Here is a 14,997-nt window from a genome sequence, read left to right on the forward strand (position 1 = left end):
AGGATGAACAAAGGTGATAGGCAGAGTAAAGTCACAGTCAGGGAGCTCTGTACCCCAGGAAGACTGACTAATAGACTATAAAATAAGCTAGAGGAACTGATAAAGCTTTACTTGATAAACATTAAGTCTGAATCCCTCAAATGTACAGATAAATGATCCTGAAAAAGAAATAACAAGTAAGTTTATTAAGAATGCTTTAGAATATGAGTAGTTTTTTATTTAGTGTTTATAATTTCTTTGGCAGTTACTTAATAAATGCTTACTAGATTGTATTTAGGCTATTTGTCTGTCTTTTACATATTGAATGAAATTTGTATATACAATAGAAATTACACATTTATGGAAAGAATTAATGAGTAGCCACTTAGCAAGTCAATCAGATCTACTGCTGCAACCATTGATATACTTAATGAAAATACTTCTGCAGATATATTGAACAATTGTCTTTAATTAGTATTTTACAAAATTATATGTGTATATATGTGTGTGTGTGCATGTGGGTGGGTGTGTATGTATACACACATGCGTACACACACACACACACACACATATATATATACATATATATATCCTTACATTTGGTGAACATTGTGTGCATTGTAAAAGTCACATGAAGTTTGGAATGGCATCAAGTCATCTAATACATTTATTGGTTCCAGAAACCAATTCTTAACCCATCTAATGATATGTTATCTAGTCCATATTTATTTGTCTTGTCCACAAGGATATTGAGAGAGATATTACACTATTTGCTGAGGATTGAACATACTATATCATTTGGCGTATTGACTGACAAGAAGTTTTCTGGAACAGTGAGCTAAAGTTAAGGGCTTATTAACTGGATATTGCTGTTTCCTCATGTGTCACCACTCTCTAACCCACAATTTTTTTTTGCACCAAAAACATTTACCTTGTGTTTCTCTACTTACTTATCTTCCTTATCTAAAATGCATTTTCTTTGGGCCCATACGTTTAAGAAATCCCACTGATCTTTCCAGCACCAGATCAATGTCTTCCTTCTCCATAAAGTATCCTTTAAAGTTTCTCCTTCACACTTTGTTGCCCTTTTTTTTCCTTTTAAGAACTATTAAAGAATAGTTTACATTACATCCATTACATAATTTAGTTTGTGTACATATATATGTACGTATGTGTGCATGCTTTCTCTATATAACCATAAATATTTTATTTTATTGTTTTTATTCCTGAACTTGACAATTAGTTCACTGAGGTCAGACATCATTTTTTATAGTTCTATAGCCTCAAAAATTCTAGCACAGTGTCAAATATTGCATATATTCAATAAACATTTATTGATTGAAAATAGAATGTAAATAATGCCATTTCTAAGTGTTTTTTTTTTTATTTTTAGATTTTTGCAATCACTCATGGCATCTTTAAGAAGAGAATGATAAAGGGATGTTAATACATTGTTGTCAGAGCTGTGAATTAAACCAAACTTTCTGGAAATCAATTTGGAATAATACCCTGTAGGGGGAATGCTATTAGCAGCTGCTGTGGAGGTGTAAAACCAATGACAATTGCACACAGGAGGGCTGCCAACACAGGTGCTTCCTCTACTTTTCTAAAGGAAAGGCAGCTTCAAAGGAGTTGGTAATATTACTTTAAACAATGAGAAAGATATATAAGTAGAGAGAAGTGAGTATCCAAGAAAGAATCCAATAGATAAGACTCCAACTGTTAAACAAAGTAATAGCTACATAATCACCAGACCAACTTTTGCATTTACAAAAACAAGAGACCACTTCACAACAGCTACCCAGAGTCTTGTCTGAGCAAATCACAAAGAAACATTCTTCCCATGAGTAAGCCTCAAAGTAAAATACTAACCTCCTAATATATAAGGTTTTCAACTAATAGGCTCAGAGTCAGAAGACATCACAACCCATGTGACTCAGTGCGTGATTGACCCAGTGCTGAAAGGTGTGAAAGCCTTCTGGCAAGCAAGATTGCCTCTAAGCAAGCTTCTAGGGAACTTCCTTCCCCAAGGCAATATAAATCTCCCTGAATCACCTGATGGACTCTGTGTGACTCAGGATGTGTCACAGCTATAAACTAGGCTGGAGTTCAAAGAAGCAAGACATCTGTGATTAAAATACCTGGGTACCTTTAGACCTGGGAACATGGCCCATGTTCCAAGGGAAAAAGGAACATATGTGATCACATAGGCCTATTAATGGACAGGGAATATCTTGCATTCCATTAACCATATATACTCCAATATTTAATAAACAGTTTATATATCCTGATACAAAAATAGTGCTAGTAGTCTTGTATCACAAAATGATTTAAAAAAAAATCAAAGAAAGAAGAAAAGACTAGATATTTACAACAGCTCTTTTTCTAGGAGGAAAGGACTGGAAATTAAAGGGGAAACTTGTCAATTGAAAAAGAAATGAAGAAAATGTGATACATACATACCAAAATGTTTGTGTGAGTGTGTGTGTGTGTGTGCGCGCGTGCAATACTGTTGTTCCATAAGAAATTATGGAGAAGTTATGAAGAAAAGACTTGTAAGAATTGGGGCATAATGAAGTAAAAAATACACATGCAAAAGTTATACAACAAAAGCAACAATCCCAACAAAATATTTGAAAACTGTAATAACTGACCTGTGCAGTGATCAATCATGATTTCAAAGGATTAGTGATTTAGAATGTTGTCCTCTTCCTTAAAAATAGGCTATGAATTAGGACATGGCAAATGTGGAAATTTTGTTTTTACTTCACTACATGGATTTGTTAATGGTGTATTATTTGGGGATTTTTGTTTGTTTTTTTTTTTGGTTTGTTTTTTTGTTTCTAGTGGAGAAAGAGTAGGATGGAAAGAAGGCAGATATTTGTTTACATTTTTTAAATAGCCTATTTTTTTTTAAAAGTAGGCTAAGCATGTTCAAATGTTTAGATGGACCCATTAGCTTTCTCTAATTTTGATAGCCCCTCCAAGTGTTAAAACTACAATCTATCAATGCCTACTAATCTTTTAGGATTTTGGTCCATGTGCCCTTAAGTTTCCCTAGAGCGTGTCCACCCTTCTTTGATTTCTACTGACATATTGGGGATCCTAATACGCTTAGAAGGGAGAGAAAATGTCATTCAGAGGAATGAAGATAGGAAATGAAGGCAGATTCAACCAGTTATTATAGAGAGCATGCTGGAAGGGACACCACTCTGGAGGCATTAAGGCATTTAGATTCCAAAGATATCTGAATGAGGGAAATTTAGCAAATTTTTAAAAAATCTTCATCTTTATTAATGACAAAACTATGACTGAGAGAGCATCTACAATTACTAACCTCTGTGAATAATTTCCTGTCTCTATAAAAACTTTATAACACTTTATGACACATTTTAATTTCCAAAATTATACAAAATCTTTATAATATTCATCAGCAAACTGTTGAAGGAAAAAGGCAATGAAGTCTCCTAAATTTTGTTGAAGCTATTAGTTTTGGGGAAATGTCCTTAGATTTCAGATAAGTCAAAACTATTCACCAAGTGTCAGTCTTATCAGTGAATGTAAGCACCCACTATAATACCAACACATATATTCATTTTCATGTATGTTTATATCAAACTAGAAAATTTCCAATAAGTTCAATGGGCTTCCCTGTCATATTAAATCTCCCCTATATTTCTGTCACCCTCTCCCTCACTTTCTCTTGCTCTTACACAGTCAACATTTCTTACGGGTTCCCCTTAGTAAAATATGTAAAAACCATAGATGAGAACTCCATATTTTATCCTTTCCATTAATCAACATTTTCTCAGTTTTGAAATATTGTTGCTTCTTCATCTTATGTAATACGATTATTGAACATGCTAGTTGGTGACTATTTAAAACAGAGCCCTGTGATTAACTGAAGGTACTCTGTGGATCAATGGCTCTTCCTACAATTACTTATGACTTGAATAAAGTATCTCTTTCAGACTTTAGCTAAAGTAGAGATGAAGTTTATTTCTTCCATGCCATGAATCAAAAGTATCCTTGATTTGGCAATAATAGAGACCCTCTACCTCCTGGGAAAGTTCAGTCTACTTTAAGACAGTAATAATTATTTAAAAGATTGTCTTTACATCAAAACATTATCTGTCTTCCTAAAACTTCTGTTTCTTTTTAGCTTTGTCCTCTGGGGACATGTAAAGAAGTCAAATCCATCTTTCATATGACAGAACTTTGATTACTTGAAGACAACTTTCATGACCCCTTTAAGTCTTTCCTTCTCCAACCTATGCATCACTAGATCCTTTAATTGATTCTTCTGTGGCATAGTGTCCAATTGCCTCTCTGTTTTGTACAACTACCTCTGGACCTTTTCCAGTTTATCAATGTTCTTCTTAAAATATAGCTACAAGAACAACCACTACAACAAACATAACACCAACCCTACTGTAGTGATATCAGGGAAAATTAATAAGATTATCATAACTATTCATAAAAAAATGGAGAATTAATACTTTTTTATGTTATAGACATATTATTGCTGAATAGTAAGAACTATGTCATTAGTTATCAATAAATCAAGAAAGAGTGAACAAGCTAGAAGAGGAAGGCTATGAATACAGTCAGTGATATAAGGCAAAATGTGTACTGTGCACTATAATTTGTCACATCTGTGATGAATGTTCAGATGTATTACAATTTTCTCATTTGATTTAGAAGTGTGACTTTTAAAAAATATATTTCATCCCAATCATATATTTCAAAGCAACAGTAAGTTCTTCTTAACTGACAGAAGCAGTCAACATGCATTCTTGAGAAGGAGTGTGATTAAATACAGCCAACTGAAGTAAAAATGTGTGAGTGCAATGTGGGATACTTCAAATAATAATAATAGTAATAGTAATAATAACATAATAAATTGAGAGTATGTGGATCATTGCCAACTTGATATATTTTTCTATACCTTTGTATCCTACAAATTAAAATTATGTATATATAGTACATTACATATGAAGTATGATATATGTGGTTAAATTATAGATGCATTTGTAAAATGTATAAGGGAATATAAAAATCAGTGAGATTATAGAACCATCATATCCTTTGTAAAATGTTATAAAACCAATAAATCTTTTTTTTCTTTTTAATTTAAAAACTAATCATCTTTCATTTTTTTCAAAAATCATATTATGGGACTTCATTCAGAGCAATAGCAATTAAAATGAATACTAGAGTCTTGCTACATTTTCCCCTGTTGATCGTGAATTTATAATTAAATGAACTTTATTAATTGTTAATACAAAGGGCATAAAGATCTATTATCCTATGAGTCCTCTAAGAAATCCTGTGAGTTCTCTTCATCTTGGGTTACATATCAAAACCCCTTCCTCTTCTCTACCACCTTTTGTTCCCTTATACCCATTCATGTCAGTTACATTCCTCTAGTATCCCTCTTCCAATCTCTTCTATCCTTCCATTATGCTCAGTGAAATCCTCATTCTCTTGGTACAAACAAACAAATATCCCCTTAACATTACAGCTGTCCCCTCCCACCAGAAATTACTTTCTTACATACTTTATATTTAATTTTAATGTACATGTTGTTAACTTCTAATAGAATATAAATTTATTGAGGTGAGTACTTATTTCACTCTCTTAAAAAAAAAAACCTTATGAAATTGACTTACATATTGAGGACAACAACACTCAAGCAATAAATGGAAGTTAGATGAAACAAATTTTAGATAAATACGAGGAAATGTTTCCAAACAATTAATATTATACAAAAATTAAATGGTGCATATATATTCAGAAGCAGAAATTCACTTGTCCCTGGAAGTATTTATAGAGCATATGTATGGCCATGTTGTTGACTTCATGGGTATGTTATAGATGGCATTCGTGAGTTGGTTAGAAATTAGGTTAGATGATCTTTAAGTTTGTTTCAGCTCTATGATTCCATAAATTGATGATTCTAACAACAATAATCTTGATAATTTTAATCTATTTATTGTATAGAAAGGATTATCTTGTGACTTAAGAATAAAAGAATTACAATACTCCTCATACTCAGGGAAAAAGGATAACACTGAGGTTTAAAAAAGTATACTGGGGGAGGATTCTGGGAAGATGGTGGAGTAGGCCAGAAAATGCCAAGCTCTCAAGATTTTTCCCAACAAAAAATGTTAAAATAGCACCTTAGGGAGAGAAAATTATGGGTGGAGATAAGAATTGGGGCACAACTGGGGTCTTCTGGGGACAATTTGAGAAGATTGGAAGTAAAATCTCAGGACAAGTTTTGGTACCTGTGAAGAGTAAACACCTCCAGGCTAGGGTCCATTTTAACAAGAAGGGGCAAACCCTGGGGTTAGTTGGTTTGAGAGGCTGCCTTGACCCCAGCCCCAGGAACTTTCACTCCTGGGATTGGGAGGAGAGTTGGGCATTTGAACCCGAGAAGATTGAGGGAATCTCTGCTGATAAAGAATATCAGACTTAGCTGTGTTGCAGAAGAGTGGTGGCAAGAAGGAACCAGCACATACCCAGTAAATGCAGAAGCAGTGGGGCAGAGAATCTGGTTGTGAGCACTTACAGGAGGTTGGAGGTATAGTTTTCATTCCAGACAGGAGGCGAGGGGAATGAAGACCTGGAGCAAAAAGTCACCATATCCCATATTCTAGGGCTAGAAGTGATTACAAAAATTAAGCTATTACCACAAATAATGAAAAGGCAAAGGAGGAAGTATCCAACCATTGAAAACTACTATGGGAGGAGAGATGACATGGGTTCATCTTCAGGGAAGATAAAGTAAAGAAACCCCCAAAGTATAGTGTCAAATGCTCACCTGCTCAAAAAGAATTATTAGAAGATGTTTAAAAGGAGACTTTAGAAATCAAATGACAGAGATGGAGGAAAAACTAAAGAGAAAATAATAATAATCCAAGAAAAAAAGAAGGTTATGAAAGGAAAGTCAACCAATTAGAAAAGGAAATCCAGAATCGAAAGAAAATGACACCTTTAAAATTAGACTTGGTCAAAGTGAAGTCAGAAAAATTATGAGAGATCAAGAAATAATTAACCAAAATAAGAATAATGAAAAAAATAAACAAGAAAGTGAAATATAAGAAAACAACAGATTTGGAGAATAGATCAAGAAGAGAAAATATAAAAATCAGACTAACTGAAAGTTATGATCAAAAATAAAATCTAGATACAATAATACAGGAACTAATTAAAGAAAATTATCCTGAAGTATTAGAAAAAGGAGGGAAAATAGAAACAGAAAAAAATTAATCAATCACCCCTTAAAAGAAATTCAAAGAGGAAAACTCAGGAATATCATAGTCAAATTTTGAAACTTCGAGCTCAAGAATAAAATATTAAAAGCATCAAGATTAAAACAATTTGAATATGGTAGTGCCACAATTAATGTCATATAAGACTTAGCAGCAGAGACATCAAAGGACTGCAGGACTTGGAGCATAGTATGTTGAAGAGCAAAAGAACTGAGGCTCTGTCTGAAAATATCATACCCTGAAGGGTTAAGTATTATATTGAATGAAAAAAAAATGGACATTTGATAAACTCTCAGATTTTCAAGACTTTGTAAAAAAAATCCTGAAGTTAATAGAAGATTGAACATATACAGACTAAGAAATATAAGGTACATATCAAACATTCATTATAAAGGATTCATAAGGACAGACTGTTTACTTTTTATTTTTCATATATATACACATATGTATGTATATAAAGTGAAACATATGTGTAAGATTCTTATTAATAACTAGGTAGCTCACAATACAATTAGAGAAAACCTGTGTAGGATATGAATTTAAAATGTAAAACCATTTAGGAACAGCTAAAGAAAGTAATTTATCCAAAAAAAAAGATGGAAGAAGAATCAATACAGAGGAATTAGATGGCAGAGGAGTAGTTCTGCTAGCGAACTTTCCTTCTGAATGGGTTTGAGAGAATAACATATATTTAGAAAAGGGTAAAAGTCTTCTAAATTCAGAAGAAATAAAATGATAGGGGCATAGGGAGGGAGAGAGGACAAGGGAGGGATCTTTAGAGGGGAGGAGGGGATAAGTAAAAGGGGGCTATAGAAGGCTGTTTAGATTTATGGGAAATGGGAGGATGGGGATGGAACCTTGGAAGGGGGTATGCAAGTAACAGAAGTGCAAGGTTAGTGGGTAGAAGTAAAGTACAGGAGGCTGGAGTGATAGGAAACAAGAGATACGTACAAACATAAAAAACAAAGATCAGGAGTAGAATATGTTTGGGAAAGCATATGTATGTATGTATGTACGTATGTATGTATTTGTATATGTATATGTGTATGTATATATCTATAGCTATAAAGAACCATATCTAAATGTAGTCTTCCGGAGGGTGGGGGGAAAGAAAAAAAGAACAAAGTAAAAAGTGCATAACTGAGAACAAAAGAACTTACAAGATAGCAAAGGAAAGATGAACAATTTTCAACACAAGTACTATTTATCATACAGGTTTTCTTGAAATGAAAATTTATTTTTTCATAATTTGAATCCTTTCTTATGTTCTTTTATGCATATGGCATGCTTTTTTTTTCTTTTTAAATTTGTATTTAGATCCAATATTTTGTCTATGATATGTTTTTGGTTCTTTTTTCTGTATTTATGTTCTGGAATTTAGTATAAAATTAAAAAAAAAAAAAAAAAACGACCTTTTTAGGTCTCAGGTAGATAGCTAATCAGCCTGTCCTGGTTTGAGTCTAATTCTCTGTGGTAGAACTCAAGAACTCAGGATCCTACTCCCAACTCTGTCACTATAATAGCCCTTTGGAGGTAATCAGGATATTTGGGTTAATTTACTTAACCTCTCAATTTCATTTGAAAAATGAGGGCAATGAGTTGGTTTGCAAAGTACTTTGTATCATCACCTGTTTATTTTCACACAAAGCTATTGAGGTAAGTGCTAATTACCATTTTGAAGATGAGAGAGGTTAAATGATTTGTCCAGGGTCACACAGCTAGCAATGGTTTGAGGAAGGATTAGAATTCATGTATTCATCATTCTAAGTCTAGCATTTTGTATGCTATGCCAAGCTTTCTCTCTCTACTAGCTTTCTAAGATTTCTTTCAGATCTAACATTCCATGCTATATCTACAGCTAGTAGAAATGACAAGAACATTACTTTAGTTTCATACAAGCTATTTAAGGGATGAAAAGTTAATGAAAAGTTAACACTTTAAAAGTTAACACTTTAAAAATCATATCAGATATATGCATGAATGAAAACTATTAGTCTAGAAACTTTGGAAACTTTTACTCTTTGACTCCAAACCAGTTTTATCTGACAACCTAGTCTGTCATAGAAGCAAGGCTGAGAGTCAGAATTTCTCCCCAAAAATGTCTCTATGACAATTTACTCCCCTTTATTTTCTTTTTCCTATATATACTAATTTTTACATCTGTATATTATGAGGAACAATGCCTAAAAGTACAGACACTATAAATAGAATCTGGCAGGCCTAAGAGTTTATTTATTACATGGTATACATATAAAGTATTTATTATTTTGAATTCTGGAGTTATCCAGAAAACAAAAGGTCAGGGTGATCAATTTTCTATCCCAAGAGAACTTAAGAGGTCAGTAGGAAATGTCTGTCTTGTCAATGGTGGTGGTCAGTTCATAAGACTAATATAGTGTGAACTCTGTAGGGCACACCTCAGCAAGCTAGCATCAGACCTCAGAGGTGGCTACAATAATGGGAGCATCAGCTTCAAGAGCTATCAGCAGATAGATGGTAAGGGGGTTGAACAACCGGTCAGAAAGAGATTACAGGGAACTCTTTACTGGCACTTGGTTCAGGAATCTGTTACATTGCCCCTATACAGTTTTAGGTCACAGTTCCAAGACAAAGAAGAGCACTGGCATTTGCAGGGTTATAAGGGCCCAGGTCATAGTTCCAGATAAGAAAGGAGTACTAGTACTTATGACTACAGAAATGCAAGGTCCTAACCCACAGTTCTAGGTCCAACAGGAATGATAACACCTGTGGAGCAGGGGCCCTGACCACAGTTCCAGAGTGGAGAAGAATGTTTATGGTCGCTCACAAGGGAATATAGGCCCTGGCTTCAGTTAAAAGGCATAAAGGACCACTAGTACTTGTGGCTGCAGGAGAGAAGGGAATGTAGCTACAGTTCCAGGGCCAAGAGGAGCACTAACACTTATGGTTACATGGGAACAAGGACTCCTTCTAGGTAAAGGCCAGAGTACAGAACAAGAGAGCTGTGGTCACACCTCTCCTTAGATCATATAACCTTGGAAGCACCAAAAAGTTACAGACCTTCAAAACTCACTCTGAAAACAGCAACACAAAGAACATGAGACTTGGGAAGTTCCCCCTCTAACCCAGGAACAATGCAAAACTATAACTTAAGTTAAAAGTAAAAAATAAGCTAAGCAAATAACAAAAAAGGATCCGAACATTTAAAAAAAAATACTGCAGTGACAGGGAAGATCAAGACAAAACTTCAGAATATATTGAGGTCAAAAATAGCTACAAACAAACCCCCAAAGGCGGGAATAAACAACAACTGAATTAGACAACAGTCTATCAAGAATCCCTAGAAGAGCTCAAAAAGAATTTTAGGGTGGAGTCAAGATGGTGGAGTGACAGTAGGGAATCATCTGAGTTCTTCCACAATTTCCTTCAGATAAGTCTGAAAAAAGAAAATCTGAACAAATTTTGCAGTGAGTCCACAGGCTGCTTGCCCTCCCTTATTGTCCTTGAAAAACCCATAGATTATTTCCCAAGAGAAATTCTGGAATGCTAAGGCCATCAGAAGGGGAACAGCAGACTTTTAGCTTGGGAAGCAGGGAGATTGACAGGAAGGGTCCCTCTTGCTGTGACTGATGACCATTGCAGGACCTCGATGTGTTCCAGCAATCCTCACTTCAGCATACCAACAGGAGATCCTGAGCCCCAGGTGGAGCATGTAAGCACCAATACCAGGACCCCATATGGGCCTTAGTAAAACCAGGGAAATTGGGCAGACACCAGCGAGCCTGCCCATGCTCTAGTTCAACCCTAAGAGAGGAGACCTCCAGCAGCCAGACCATTCCTCCCTCACATCTCATACCAGGAACTTCAGTATAACTGTGGAAACTTCGAAAGACTTCACCTGGGCTCTGCCTTGGCACACACCAGCCAGTTCAGCACCAAGTAAGCTGCAGCCTTTATGTATGTGTACGGATATATATATGTGTGTGTGTGTGTGTGTATGTGTGTGTGTGTGTGTGTGTGTGTGTGTGTTTGTATATGTATATATAGATATATAGACATATAGAGATAGATAGAGTTGAAAGATCCAGAAGCCACAGAACACAAAGCCAGTAAATAGTTCCCTAGCTCCCAGTACAAGAAAATGTAGAACAGAGAACTGCCTCAGAAGCAGAGTTCTCCTTTAAAAGCCAGGGAAAAGGCAATCACTATGAGCAAGAAGCAAATTAGAAAAGCAAAGACTAAAGAAAAACAAAGACATTATGGGGACAAGGAAGATCAAAATACAGATTCAGAAGAGGACAGCGTTGAGAATATACCCAAAACTGAAATCACAAAAGGGAATATGAACTGGTCTCAAGCCCAAAAAGCATTCTTCAAAAAACTCAAGAAGGATTTTAAAAGCCAAATTAGAAGAGTAGAATAAAAAGTGAGCAATGATTTTTACAATTCAATTGATTAAAAAAAAAAAAAGAATTCACTGAAGAGAAGAGCTCCTTAAAAAGCAAAATTGGTCAAATGTATAAGGAGGTACATAACTGGAAAAAATAACTCCAATTGAATAAATGGAAAAGGAGTTACAAAAACTAACTGAAGAAAACAATTCTTTAAAAATTAGAATTGGGCAAGTGGGAGCTAATGACTCCATGAGGCATCAAGAATGAGTTAAACAAAATGTAAAGAATGAAAAAAGATAGAATAAAAATGAAAATACTTCCTTGGAAAAACAACTGACATGGAAAATAGATCCAGGAGAAAAAAAACTACGAATTATTGGTCTACCAGAAAACTATGAGGGAAAAATGAACTTGGAGAGTATCATCTAAGAAATCATCAAGGAAAACTGCCCCAAGGTTCTAAAACCAGAGGGCAAAATGGTCATCAAAAGAATCTACCAATTACATCTTCAAAGAGATCACAAATTGAAAATGCCAAGGAATATTGCAGCCACATTTAAGAATTACAAGGTCAAGGAGAAAATACAGCAAACAGCCAGAAAGAAACAATTCAAATATTGAGGAACTATAGTCAAGATCAGAATGGAACTTGCAGCTTTTAAATTAAAAGACTAGAGGCATTGGAACATGATATTCCATAAGGCAAAGGAGTTTGGACTGCAACCAAGGATCAACTACCCAGGCAAACTGAACATAATCTTTCAGGCAAGGAGATAGACATTTAATGAAATAAGAGATTTCCAGACCTTCCTGATGAACCAGTCAAAGCTCAATAGAAAGTCTGATCTTCAAATATAAGATTCAAGAGAACAGAGAAGAAAACAGGAAAAAGAAAAGAAAAGAAAAACTTGCTATTCAATAAGGGCAAAATTCAAAGAAGAGTTAATTCCAATGCTATATAGATTGCTTGGGAAAATTGGCAAATAAAAAATCTTACCAATTTTTTTTTATAATATAAATATGGTGTTAATACCTAAACTGGAAAGAGCCCAAACAGAGAAAGAACGTTATAGACCAATTTCCCTAATGAATATAGATGCAAAAATTTTAAATAAGATATTACCAAAAAGATTACATCGATTTGCCACAAGAATAATACACTTAGATCAAGTAGGATGTAGACTAGGAATGCAGGATTAGTTCAATATTAAGAAAACTATTAGTGTAATTGATCATATCAACAACAAAACTAACAGAAACCATGTGATTATCTCAGTATAAGCAAAAAAAAAAAAAAAAAGCTTTGGACAAAATGCAACACCCAATCCTATTGAAAACACCAGAGAGCATAGGAATAAATGGAGACTTCCTTAAAATGATAAATAGCATATACCCCAAACCTTCAACAATCATTATATATAATGGGGATAAATTAGATGCATTTCCAATAAGATCAGCAGTGAAACAAGGATATGCATTACCACCACTGTTATTCAATATGGTACTAGAAATGTTGGCTTTAGCAATAAGAGAAGAAAAAGAAATTGAGGGAATTAGGAAAAACAAAGAAGAAACTATTACAACTCTTTGCAGATGATATGATAATATACTTATAGAATCCTAGAGAATCAAGTAAAACATTACATCAAATAATTTACCACTTTAGCAGCATTGCAGAATATAAAATAAACTGACATAAATCTTCTGCATTTTTATATAATACTAACAAAGCCCAACACCTAGAGATAGAAAGAGAAATCCTATTTAAAAACACTATAGAAACTACAAAACATTTGGGAGTCTATCTGCCAAAACAAATCCAGGGACTATATGAAAAAAATTACAAAACACTTCTCACACCAATAAAGTCAGATCTCAATTATTGGAAAATCATCAGTTGATTGTGAGTAGGTCAAGCTAATACAATAAAAATGACAATTCTACTTAATTAATTACTTATTCAGTTCCATACCAAACTACCAAAAAATATTTTATGGAACTAGAAAAAATAATATCAAAATTCACCTGAAAGAAAAAAGGTTCAGAATATCAAAGAAATCAATGAAAAGAAATGCATAGGAAAGTGGCCTAATCATACCAGATCTTATATTGTATTATAAAGCAGCAATCATCAAAACTACTTGGTACTGGATAAGAAATAGAGGGATAGATCAGTGGATAAAGTTAGGCACATAAGACACAGTAGTCAATGATTATAGCAGTCTACTGTTTGATAAACCCCAGGACCCAAGCTGCTGGTACAGGTACTCATTGTTTTATTAAAAACTGCTGGGAAAGCTGGAAAACAATGGCAAAAACTAGGCACAGAGCAATGCTTGACAACGTATACCAGAATCTAGTCCAAATGAGTATATGGTCTAGGTATAAAGGCTGATCCTATAAACAAATTAGGGGAGCAGGAAAGAGTTAATTTGTCATATTTATGGAGAAAGGAGGAATTTATGACCAAAGAAGAGATAGAGAACACTATGAAATGCAAAATGTATAATTTGGATTACATTAAATTAAAAAGTTTTTGGACAAAGTCAATGCAACCAATATTAGGAGGGAAGCAGAAAACTGGGAAAGAATTTTTACAGCTGGTATCTCTGATAAATGCCTCATTTCTAAAATATATAGAGAATTGAGTCCAATTTATAAAAATACAAGTGATTATCCAGTTGATAAATGGCCAAAGGATATGGCTAGTTTTCAGAGGAAGAAATTAAAGCTATCTATAGTCATATGAAAAAAAATGCTCTAAATCATTACTGATTAGAGAGATGCAAATCTAAACACCTCTGAGGTACCACATCACACCTGTTAGATCAGTTATGACAAAACAAGAAAATGGTAACTTTTGGAGAGGATACAGTTAAATTGGAACACTAATGAATTGCTGGTGGAACTGTGAGCTGATCCAACCACTCTGAAGAGCAGTTTGGAACAATGCGCAAAGGGCTACAAAAATGTTCAAGTCCTTTGACTCAGCAATACAGCTTCTAGGACTGTATCCCAAAGAGATAATAAAAATGGGAAATGAACTCATATACAAAAATGTTTATAACAGCAGTTTTTGTGGTGGCCAAAAACTGGAAATTGTAGGGTTACCTATCAACTGAGAATGACTGAACAAGGCATGGTATATGAATGTAATGTGATCCTATTGTATTATAAGAAGTGATGGAGAAGTGGATTTCAGAAAAAAATTAGAAAGACTTATATGAACTGATACTGATTGAAGTGAGCAGAATCCGGAGAACATTATACACAGTAAGAGCCACAGTGTTCAAGGACTGATTTTTATGAACTTAGACCTTCTCAGCAATGCAAGGACCTAAAACATTTCCAAAGGACTTATGATGTGA

The sequence above is a fragment of the Notamacropus eugenii genome, chromosome 3 (genome assembly GCF_028372415.1).
Source record: "Notamacropus eugenii isolate mMacEug1 chromosome 3, mMacEug1.pri_v2, whole genome shotgun sequence".
NCBI classification, from domain to species: Eukaryota; Metazoa; Chordata; class Mammalia; order Diprotodontia; family Macropodidae; genus Notamacropus; species Notamacropus eugenii.